Below are 13,162 nucleotides of genomic sequence, written 5' to 3' on the forward strand. Positions count from 1 at the left end.
AATTCCATATATATATATATTCTAATCCCATATTATATTCCTATATATATATTCCAATTCCATATATATATACACACATATATTTATAGTCTCCTCTGTTGGTTTTTGTCTCTCTGGAGAACCCTGACTGATAGATACACCTTTTCTGCCTGTATTTCAAATTCCTATGAAAGTTATTTGAAAATGTTAAAATGATATGCCAACTTAAGGTATTGTCATCCCAAATGTTATCTCAAGTATGTAATTCAAATTGATGAACATAAATATACCTACTTATAATTTTATAAATTTCTTCTTATAAAAGGACTTTGAAAACTCATTTATGTATATTGCCTAGAATAGTGCCATGTACATAAGATCGCTGAATAAATATTACTAAAAAGCATTGCAAATTCATATTCTAATTTTTCACTTATTATGTAAATAACTGAACAGAAATGCCAGTTTTCAAAAGGGAAGATAGTGAGGAAGAATTGAAGGATGCTTATCAACAATTGCTTTTAATTACTCACTTTGTGAATCTTAAGTTAATAACCAAGGTGAAAAATGAGAACAGTGACAATCTTTATTTCTCTTTCTCATTCAATACAATTAAAATAAATTGTTTATTTTGATTTTAGCACAATGCTTTTGGTATCATCCCTTTCAGTAAAAGTGAGAGCAAGAATGATAAAAAAGTGAAATTTAACATTATTCCTTTAATTTAAAAATACACAGAACCTTCCCCTTCACAACCAGAATCCCTCATTCTCCTCTTTCCTCTTTGTCCCACTATAACACTTGCCCTTTTGGTTAGTCCAGCCCAGACAAGCACTGATTGCTCCATCTCAGTGAGTACAACCTCAAATAAAAGTGCAGCTATGGACTCTACTATTTGTTTGACTGAGTTCACCATGAACAAGTTACTCAAATCTCTTGTACCCTAAGTTGGCAATCTAAGCGATCAGCCTTTCGTGATTATTAACCGAGCAAATCACTGTTGCAACACGCCTCTCCTGTCATCACTCCTCTGCTTTCCACAAGCCTCCTATCAGAATTAGTCTCATTTCTTTAGAGACATCGATCAGTTTGGTTTATGGGCAATTCTTATTTACAAGACTTGGCTCACTGGCTTCAGCTTCACCCCCCACCCCAAATTAAACTTACCTTCAAAGAGTGAAGCTTTGACAAATGGTAAATTTTTAAAAATGTAATGTAGAATTTCAAGGCTATTCTCAAAACAGCTTTTCTAAAATTATTTGTAGCAATGACCTCAATAGATCAAGTGATTGAGCTTGATGATATATAGTGATCATGTAAAAAAGAATAATGTGTATTTGAATGTTTATGTTTTGATTGGGTTGTTCAAGAAAAATCAACCTTCTGTGAAATGTCTTTGCTTTTCTCCCCCTTTTTTGGTTAGATGTGCTCCTAGAGGGCTTTAAGGTACTGATTAAGAGGGGATTCTAGAGTTGACAGACCAAAGTTTGAACCCAGCTTTGTCATTCATTACAAATATGATCTTCTTGGACAAGTTACAAAACCTCCCTCAATGTTCAATTTCCTCATCTGTAAAATAAGGGTAAGAATAGTCTCTAGCCAAGAGGGAAATAGAGATGATTAAATAAGATCATTCATCTTAAACTGCAGTCCCCAAGCCCTGGGGCCACGGACCGGTACTGTCTGCGGTCTGTTGGGGACCAGGCTGCAGAGCTCTGCTGCACCCCCTCGCCATGAAACTTAGGAACCAGGGAGGGGGGACGCCACACAGTAGGAGGTGAGCAGTGGGCAAGTGAGAAGCTTCATCTGTATTTACAGCTGCTCCCCATTGCTGGCATCACCGCCTGAGCTCCTCACCACCCCCACCCCAACCCTGGTCCATGGAAAAATTGTATTCCATGAAACCAGTCCATGAAAGGTTGGGGACCACTGATCTCTTGGTACCACAGGAATCTTAAGAATCACTCAATAAATGTTAGGCATTATCATTATTATTACTACTACTATAATTATATTTTTATTTGACTATACCCTCCATCCATGAGAGTAATAACTTTTTTAAGTTTTCTACTCCCACCCTAGCACCTAGCATAGTATTTGGTAAATGCTTTTTGGACTGAACTGTGTTTATGATCTATAGATAGAAATCTCAGGGATAAATATTCCTCATTTTCTCCTAATTTCTTGAGGGGGAGGTGGGGTTAGGGAAGAAACAATATATTTGACCTATGAACCATAAATGCTGATCACCTGGTTTAGATTTCTTTTCTCCTTCTTTCTTTCTTTTTTTTTTTTTAGAGACAGGTTCTCACTCTGCCACCCAGGTTGGAGTACAGTGGCATGCTCATAGCTCACTGCAGCTTCAAACGCCTGGGCTCAAACGATCCCCTCACTTCAGCTCCTGGAGTAGGTGGGACTATAAGCACACGCCACCACACCCAGCTAATTTTTTTTTTTTTTTAAGAGATGGGGTCTCACTATGTTGCCTACACTGGTCTCAAATTTCTGGCCTCAAGTGATCCTCTTGCCTCAGCCTCCCAAAGTGCAGAGATTACAGGTATGAGCCACCATGCCTGGCCCTGGTCTAGATTTCTAAACCAAAAATTAAATGACCAGATCTTTAAAAGGGAAAAAATGGACTTATAACTTCAAAATTAAAAAGCTGAAGTTTGAGCAAAAGCTAAGCAAGGATACCTATATGTCTCTATTTTCTGTTTTTCTTTGCATATCCCTCTTGGTTTTAAAAACAATACAAGTATTGATGTTGTTGGGATGGGTAGCAAAAAAAAAAAAAAAAACCCAAAACAAATAAAATAAAAACAATATAAGTAAAGAAAGAGATGACCAGGAAGAGAGGGGAGCAGTGCCAGAGAAACGTGAAGTTTGTTTACTTCAGTTTAGCCTATTATTACGCTGAGAGAATATTACTGTTGCCTGTGTAGCAAAGCAACTTCCCCCACCCACATAGAAAATTCTGGTGATTCTTCAACCATGGCTGAGTGCCAGCCTTTCCACATTGTCTGGAAGAAGTTTCAAGAAGGCTTCCCTAGAGAAACTCACCGTACGAATGCATGATGATGGTAAGAGTTGTGAGATTATTGGGACTTGCCCCCTCATTGATTGTGAATTCTTTGCCAAGTAAAGCTTTATCTGCACAATTGCACGTTTTACACAGCACAGATACAGTTCGTAATGCCATAACTGGGGGGAGATAGTGACATTTTTCATTCTCAATACATTGGAATGTTGATTTTTCTGAATTCCTTATGCAGCATAATAAAAGGACTTTACAACCTCATATACAGCCCACTTTGGATACTTCTCTTAGAGCTGTCAGCCCAGAACTCAACTGATAGAGTGATTCCACCAGACAAGGTGGGGCCTATTAAAACATTACATCATCTGTACACGGTGAGCCAAGGAAAGATATTCTCATACGGTACCTCCAGAGTAGTTTGTCCAGTGAACATTTCAGTGACTCAAAGCTGTAACGATTCTACCCTTGCTTGAGAAAATATTTTGTAAGCTATTCATATTGCTCTTGGGAAATTTAGAGATATTGAGTTTTGAGCTGCACAAGACATTTGAGACCATCAAGTTCAACTACTTTGTTTTTGCAACTTATCCAAGACGTAGTTAGTGGAAGAACTGGAACTAAAACCCAAGTCTTCTTCACTTTCCACTACCTGACACTAATTCTTAATTATTTAATGTAAAATCAAGTGACTTTTATTTAAACCACTCTTTCCTATTCCATCTGTAGTAGAATACAATAAGGAATATATTTTCTAAGCAATTTTCTTATGCCAGAAAGTCCTTCAATTTCATATTTATTCACTTTTATTTATTAAATAATAAATATTTAATGTTTATTAAGGTATTTATTCCTCTTTTTAAAAAATTTCAGAATTTCTCTCTTCCAGGGAAATTGACATTTGGCAAAAATCTATTACATTTAAGATTTTAAAAATACTAAAACTAAGTGAAATTAATGTCACTCAATGAAATATTAGTCACTCATTTTGGTAATATAGCCTAAGACTGCTATTTTAAAGTAAGACATAAGCATAAAACATATGGACACTAATGAATATCTACATGTTTTTGAAACATTACAGGTAACTGTTGTATTACACAGCAAACTAACAACCATCCTTTTCCAGTGACTAAACGGAAAATGTAATTTTTGTCCCTTGTAAGAAGTTTTCGCAGCCTCGGCCATCAAATGGATTACTATGTTTTTCTCAAGATTACTCATATAGAGTCAATATTCTCCCTGAAATGCCTCTCTTTCTCTCAGAATTCTCTGGAGATCTCCACTTACAAACAGCATCTGATTACTTCAACCTAAGAGACAAGCAACATCTCACTGGATGAAGCTTGTGGGGAATTAACTGTCTTCTTTGCACATAGGCATTATCAAGCAAGTCCTCCTCTTGGAATAGCATTGAAATGCAGTCTACCTCGTCCCCCTGTAACATAGAGTGACAACTATAGGGTTTGGAGTCACTATACTGCTGGGTTTAAATGCTGACTCTGCCACTTAATAGCTGTATCACCTTGGGCAAGTTAAGGACCCTTGTCATGCCACAGTTAGTTCATCTGGGGAAATAATACCTACCTTTCAAGGGTGTTGTAATGATTGTATAAAATAACATGTACAAACTTCCTCCAGAAAAATGCCTAAAATATAAGTTCTGAGTAAATGGTACTACTTATATTTCCCTTCAACCAACAAGTTACTTCCACCTTCTAAGTCTTCAGGTACTTACAGATTCTCACATTTCAAATGGCCAAACCTGGTGCTGATGGTTAGGTGGTTATACTAATATATTCTCAGGATTACTTTCTAAGCTAATTTACCTTCCTTTTTAATTTTTGTAAGTAACCCTTAATTAATCACATTTCTGGCATGTGTTCATTATGGCAAGACTTTTCCAGCCTAGTGTTTTCCCTCTTTGGAAGACCAGAAACCTTAATTATATACTATTTCCCTTAACCCTGTAGCCAGCGATTTCAGAGCTTCTTAAGATTAATTAAACCTACTACCATTCTCGCGGCAGAGCTTCCTTTATTAGACTGTTCAACTGAGGGCTGTTTTATCACAGAGCAAATCATTGGCCAAGCTGGGCATGAAAGCCAACAAGCTAGATTACGGGCTCTTTGTGACACTGAAAGAACATTTCCATTGACCGAGTTCCTCTTCTGTGGGGTTTCAACAATACCTTAGTGAGAATTTGCCCAGAGACAGGAGCACCTTCCTGTACTGAGATCTGATGCATCCGCACTCTCGCAGACAATCCTCCATTGACCCTCACTGTACAAAGGGAAGCCTGGACACTACTTAAGAAGGGCAAGTCGACGTGATCAGCAACTGCATTTACTCCTGGCTTTCCCACAGCAATAGCGCTTTGTCCATATTGCTTAACCATTAAATATTTACGGTGTGCGTTGCCTGCTTAGCAATAACCTAGGTAATAATTATCCAATTTAATTTAGCTTCATTAGATAACTTAATTTTGCATATTTTCCCACATCACTAGCATAATAAATTTTCTGGCTCAAGGTTCGATATATCACTTCTTGGCATGTAAATAAAAATGTCTTCATATTTTTCAGTACTCAGTGATTTTTTTTTTTTTGGTTTCCTCATGGGAGCTGAGAGCAAGAGGGAGAGAGAGAAAAACATATCCTTTTGTTAACAGTTTTGTGTTTTACTTTAATGACACAGTTTTGTGCAAAAGCCCAGAATGAATTATCGCTTATAAACCAATCTCTGAAATTACAAATTTAGTGTTTTAATAGTTGAAAGTTATTAATCAGAGTGATAGGAAAGAGATTTTAAAAAGTTTTCAACTATCAAGTTTAATACATACAAATCTCTGTTACTATCTACTGTTACCTGTGTGTGCATGTTCATGTAAAATATACTGCTGAGGTAGATTTTGGATTAAGGCAAAATTTAATCCTATGATATAGATTGCTTATGAAGATATCATATCTAGGAGGGTTTACATACCATTTTCTTGGCATTTTGAATTTGAGTTCTTTAATAATATTTTCCCTACTGGTATAAGCTCAGTTATTGTCAAATATGTATTTTATTATAAAAAGGGAGAAGATGGTGCTGTTCTACTGTTATTACAATATTTATTATTTCAAATCTTCAGCTTGATGAGCAACTTTACCTTACAAAATCCTTTAAACGTTCTAATGTGTTTATCTTCAGTCCTGGAATAAAAAGAATTTAATCTAAAAATAACACAGTTCATGTTCAGTGGCTTGTAGGTTCTGAATTACCCATTCTAATATAAAATCAATTTCAGTGCATTGTATAAGTATATACTTAATATCACAACTGTAGAATTCCTGTGGCTGTTTATTCTTTGTGATGAAATTCAACTTTGACCATACCATAAACATTTTCGTTGATTATTCACAAATATTGAGGTGACAAAAAAGGATTAATTTGAAATAGAGCTCTGTACAGCTCATACTTGGTCTCATTTAATGCTATCAAACTGTGAAAACATGACCAAAGAGCATGGTTTTCAAGCTAGTAAACCAGGTTCAGAAATGTTCCCCAGTTTAATACAAACACATGCATTCGGAAAAGGAAATTGCTGTGTCAGGGGCTGGTATGTTGCAGTCAGATTGTTTCCTGTTTTGGAAATCACTGTGCTCAATCAGGGCTGAGATGGTTCTATTCATCCTTTACCAGGGGAACTGGCCAACTCAGGGAAAATGGTTTCCAAATATTTCTGTGGAATTGAAGCTGAGTTTGCGAGACATACTAGATACCTAAATATAAAACACATTTGCTCTTTTCCTTTAAATTAAAAAAAGTTTATTTGTATATGCTATAATTTTTTACTTTTTTCATACTTTTATCTTCATAGGTACACTTGGACTTTGAATTTAAATTTCCATTTATGTTGTCAATCTTAACAAATCCTTTCTAGTAAGATGAGATATAATTTTATAGTTATAGGCTATTCTTGGCTACTCACATTAGTGGAGACACAAGGTTTTAGAAATCACATTTTAGCCAGGAACTTCATCTTTCCCAATCACGTTTTCTATATGATCAACAAACAAACTAATTGATCTAAAATTTTATATTACTTCAATGTTTATTACATTAATTGCTTGTACACCCAACACTCTAACCACCCTTCCGCTGGTAAATGCACCATGCTTTTTTTTTTTTTTTTTAAATTTAGTAGCACTTTCCCCCTGACCACCTGTTTCTAGTAGGAGCTGCCAATTTTACCACCCAAACAACTCCAGTCCCAGTGATTGGACCAAACCAGGCTAAGAACAGTTATTTCCCAAGAATTTTTCTAATTTAGGCAGAAAAAGGACCACATGAGACGAGGTATTTATTTACTAGAGGTATTTACTAATTTGGGAAATGTCTGTGACTAGTTATTATTTAGCACTTTTTATAAACACTAAATAATAAGTAGGAATTTAAAAATTACTCGTTGCATAATAAATATACAGAGAAACCTATTGTTATACACGCACCTTGTATTACTATGGAATTTAACATTTTTAGGTAGTCAAACATGTTTTGTGCTTTTGCTGCTAAGTTTGTAAAGTTTCCTTGCTCCAGAGTTTGATTAGTGTTGTCAATAGTATATCACACAAATTCTCTCAGAGTTTTACTCACTCACTTTTGCCAAAGTACCAAGCAGCAGATCGTTCAACTCTGCAATGTTAGGACATGGGAATGGTTTTTGCTGCATTAATTCTGGAAAGGAATCATTCCTAATAAGTAGAGACAATTTCCTTGTTCTGGGGTTTTGTCTAAGTCTCAGGACCACCTACTTAGAAGTTGGTGAAGGCAAGAATGTTCTTTGCAACTGTTTTAAAAAAAGAAAAAAAAAAAGTCTGTGCACCTGTCACACAGCTGTAGTGACAGCTTAACAGGGACAAAGCATGCAGGGACTGTGCTCAGCAATTACTTGTCTCACACGAGGTGTAAATGCTCTGCTGTTTCAAGAATTCCTCTGCAAAGCATCAGGCCTGGCAATATCTTCAAAGAGCTTTTTTGTGAGAGACTCTACCCTGCTTGTCATCTTCCTTAATTTGTGGAAAGCAATAAAAAAATAGCTGATTTCTAAAGGCAGAAAAACCTTATAAAATCTCACAGAATGATAATTATCAAAAGGAAAATTTTTAAACAGTAGTATGTTCTTATATTGGAATATTACTCAGCAATGAAAATAAACAAATTACAGGTACACACAAACGTCGATAAACCTTATAACCATAGTTGGGAGCAAAAAAATTAAGACACAAAAGAAAACTATTAGTAGATGTTCATTCATATGAAGTTCAAAAACAGGATGTGTATGAAGGTGGATTAAAGAAACTATAACAAAATCAAGGAAGTGATTATCATAAAGTCTTAATAGGGATTAAATTTAGGGAAGAGGAAGGAGAATACAGTCTGGAAAGAATACATCAGAGAGGAGGAGCTCCTGAGTTACTGTTAATAGTAATGTCCTATTTCCTAAACTGTATGGTGGTAACATGAGTGTTTACTTTGTAATTTTTCATTTTACTTTGCATTTTTTCCTCTAAACGTTCCTGAATGTGGTGGTGGTGGTGGGGGTTGTTTGTGTGTTTGTTTGGGTTTTTTTTTTTTTTTTTTTTGATTCGGGGTCTTGCTTTGTCAGTGGTGTCATAATAGCTCACTGCAACCTCAAACTCCAGGGCTTGAACAATCTTGCTCCCTCAGCCTCTTAGGTAGCTGGGACTACAGGTGCACACCAACACACCCAGCTAATTTTTTTTATATTTTGTAGAGACAAGGTCTTGCTCTTACTCAGGCTGGCCTCAAACTCCTGGCCTCAAGCAAGACTCCTGTCTTGGCCTCCCAGAGTGCTAGGATTACAGGTGTGAGCCATCTCACCTGGCTCTGATTGTGTTTTATTTTGCAGTAAACATAGGCTAAAAATCACTGTCATGGTTAATTGAACATGCCTACTTTGAAAATATCAAATCATTTTTAAAGTGGTACAATTGAGGGATTATTCATAACTGCACGGAATGTAAATGTGAGGGTACAGATTTTTAGTGAGCAAATCAGGGTGTTACCTTTAGTGATGAGAGGAAATCCTTAATTTAAAAATGTTGGCAGTATATTATGGTAAACATACTTAAACAAAAATAAGATCACTTCCTTATTCCTTGGGGGTTTGCATACACTAGATGACACATTTTTACTCCATAACTGCTTAGATGCTTTAAATACCTTTGCTCAGTTGCTGTCATTTTCTCTAGATGTCATGTCAAATAGAAGATTAATGGAGATGCTTGTAGAGTTAGAAGTTGATATGATCATTTGGAAACATTTCTTTTAAGGACAGGTTAGCACAAACATTTTCCTGCCAGCACTAAATTCAGACTAGGTTCAAACATTGCAGTGGAAAGTGCTTCAAATATTCAAAACAATCTTTTATGCTGTTATAAATCGGAAAGAGAGGCTTTATCATCAGATACTTATATAGTAAGAAGGATGATTCTCACTCAATTATTCCTAAAACCTGATGTTGAAAAAAAATATATATTATATATATATATGTATAAGGAGGTAAACCTGGATACATACAAGACCCACCATGATCTGGAGCCTGACTGCCCTCCCAACTTAATGCCTTGCTACTCTCCACTTTCCACTAAACAGTTGATAAATATCAAACTGCTTGATGTTTTGTATTTCCATGCCTTCAACTTTTGTGTGAAGACCCTTTTGATTATGAGTTAGAAAAGTCAATTCAAGCTAGATCAAGAGAAACGGAATTTTTTTAAAAAACAAACTTTAAACAAATAAAAATGAAAACATATTAAATATTCATTATACAATCCCAAATCCAGTAGAAGTAACTACTATTAAAATTGGTTATGGATCATTCCAGATTTTATACACACATGTGTACGCACACACACACATACACACGTGCACAAAGTTTTTCTTCAGGTGGGTTGATACCATCTATATTGCTTTTTCAAGGGCTTTTCTTTTTCATTTAATGGATAGCTTTCCAAGGCAATATTAAAGAGTAAAGTAGAAGTCTACCTTATTTTGTAATGGTTGCATTATGTTAATGTATATTTAGGACAGTTCCCATTTTCAATGGGAATTTATGGACATTGTCCTGACATCATCACACAAAATCCAAGGAAAAGTTAAATTATCATCAGCAAGAATAGAGGAACCAAGGTAACTCTGCAGCAGGAATCCTTTGTCCTTCCAGGGCTCTGTGATTAATGTATCTTTCAGTTTAAATTCTCTAGAGAGTATCAGATTGGTCCAGCTGGGGTCAGGTGCTACTCTTCATCCAATTAGGTTTGACCAGGGGACACACAGATAAAAACATGGCTGCCAAGAACCACCACCTTAGGTGAGATGCTGGGCCCCTGTCTTATTTGACTTTGCTTTATGGTGCTCACACAGTATCTTACCATCTCCACAGAAAGAGTTGTGACGAAGTAGTGTTTAGAATTTTCAGTAATAAATTTTCCTCTCATTTCGCTCCTTTACTTGTTTTATAATACCACATGCTAAATTGAAAGATTATTTGTCGTGACAGGCCCTGAAGTTCAGGTGGAGAGTGGGCCAGCCTGTAGAGCTGCAATGAAGGGAGGGGAAAGAGGGAAAGGAAGTCTGGATGACACCTGAGTCATAGCTCCTTGCTTTCAGGATCCAGCACACTCACTGCCACTGCTTTCCCAAGCTCCAGACCTACACGTCCAGCTGCTTACCAACACCTCCACCTAGACATTCAATGCACACTTCAAATCAGCATTTCCAACACTGAATTTATCTTCTTCTCCCAGACTTCTACTTCTTCCGGGTTATCTCCATGAATAGCACCTCCAGCCAAATCTTTCCTCACTCTTGCTTTTCAATCAGGTCACCAACTTCTGTCAGCTCTTCCTCCTTAAGGCATCTGAGATCACTCTGCTTTTTTCCAACCCATTGCAACTGTCCTGGTACAGGTGACCATCTTCTCTAGCTTGGAGAATGGCAACCCCTAACTCATCTAACTTATCTCCTGCCTCCGGTCTCGCTCCCTACAATCAGCTCTTCACTCTGCATCCTGTGTGAGCAAAACTGATCACTCCTTTTTTTGGGTAACTAATCTCTCTTCAGAATAAAGCTTAAAGTCCTTAGCATAGCACAGCATAGGATGGCATTGCACAGCCTGCAGGGCATTGCATGAATTGTCTGCTCCTTCCATCCTAAGCTGTCTATCCTTTTTCCTCATTAACCTTCCTCTCTGTTTTCTTGTAGCTCCCTGATTTTTTGCCTGTGGAGCGGTTTCTGAACCTTGAAAACACATTAGAATTACCTGGAGAGCTTTAAAATTCCTGCTGCCGAGGCCATCCCAGACCAATTAAATCAGAATCTCTGGGGATGGGAGCCAGGCATCAATATGTCTTTGAAGTTCCCAAGATGATTCCAATGTGTAGTCAAGTTTGGGAGCCTTTGTGAATCTTTGCATATGTTTATTTCCTTTCCCTGACCCAATTCCCACCCCTCTTTTGTTTATTCTTGGGCCCTCACCCCCACCCCCAGGCTGCCTAGCTACTACTCATCCTACAGAGTTTATCTGACAACCCACTTATGCTAGGAAGCCTTTCTTGACCACAGAGAATAAGTTTTGTGAATAGATGCAGAGTTTTGAGCAATGAAACTCTCACAGATCTCCAAATTCATATTTATAAATTATCCTTTGAAACCTTTGATATCTATGTAATAAAAATTTTGAAGACTCAATTGGGGCCAGTCATGATGGCTCATGCCTGTAATTCCAGCACTGTGGGAGGCTGAGGTGGGAGGATGGCTTGAGGCCAGGAGTTTGAGACCAACCTGGGCAACATAGTGAGACCCCATGTCTAAAAAAAAAATTAAAAAATTAGCCATATGTGGTGATGCACGCCTGTAGTCCCAGCAACTCAGGAGGCTGAGGCAGGAAGACTGCTTGAGCCCAGGAGTTTGAGGCCACAGTGAGTAACAATCATGCCACTACACTCCAGCCTGGGTGACGAGATCCCGACTCAAAAAAAAAAAAAAAAAAAGACTTGATTGTGTTTATCAGGCCAATAATACACTTATAGTCATTAATTGCATTAACTGATACTCTTGAGGTTTGTGTTAGGTTATTTGTCTACATTATCTCATTTAATCCTTTTAATAATCTTTAGGAGGTATTCAAATCCCATTTTATTGCTGAGAAAACTGAAGCTCGGACAGTTTAACAAATTTCCCCATACACGCAGAAGCTGTAATATATATACCACTATGAATTTTAAAAAACAAAATATAAAATAGTCACTAGGTTTTCTTTAAAAATCAGAATAGTGTAAATGAAAAGCTTTGAGATCTTTTAAACTCAGAAATGTTTTTTAAATGTATATTTTAAAAATGACTGATGCTATGGAAAGAACTGTTCAGCAGGATAGCAGAAGAACAATAAATAAAAATGTTGGAAATAGCAACTAATGATGTTATGACATGCAACAGTGTTTCTGATAAGCACATAAGGATTCAAATAAGAGAAACTATGGATAAGCTTATTTTGCTGTAAATTAGAAAACAGTTATTTACTATATCAATGTATACTTAAGGGGGTGCATTTCAAAAGCAATAGTTAGGAATAAAAACTTGAACAGAATTTCCAGAAGTTTGAATGGTACAGATATCTTGATATCCACTGCATGGCTGGCAGACATTAGGTTTCAGAACCAGAACACACACCACACCCTTTGTATTCACTACCCTTTCTCTCTCCACCCCTCCCCTCCCCTCCCCTCCCCTAAATGCTCACAATCTCTCTTTATTTTTCCAGCTTGCTCTGTGTGTTCACCTCCTGTGGAATTACCATAAATAATCAGCAAGATAGGACCTGTGTGGTACAAGTGCCACACCTTGGTTGTGTTGTGAGCAACCACTTGAAATGGTGGCAACCGAAACATTTGCACACTCCTTGCCACAATGTCCCGTATTGAAGTATTTCATAACAAGTTAATTCAATAGTTGAAATATCCAAATGCCTCTTCATGGTTAATATCTGACCCAAAAGTCACCTTCCTCGATCAATTGAAGTGTTGACCAGCTAAAACTCTTGACTCTGCGTGCCTGGGATGGGTTTTTGCTGCAGCTTAG

This window comes from Eulemur rufifrons, chromosome 16 (assembly GCF_041146395.1).
Source record: "Eulemur rufifrons isolate Redbay chromosome 16, OSU_ERuf_1, whole genome shotgun sequence".
Classification (NCBI taxonomy): Eukaryota; Metazoa; Chordata; class Mammalia; order Primates; family Lemuridae; genus Eulemur; species Eulemur rufifrons.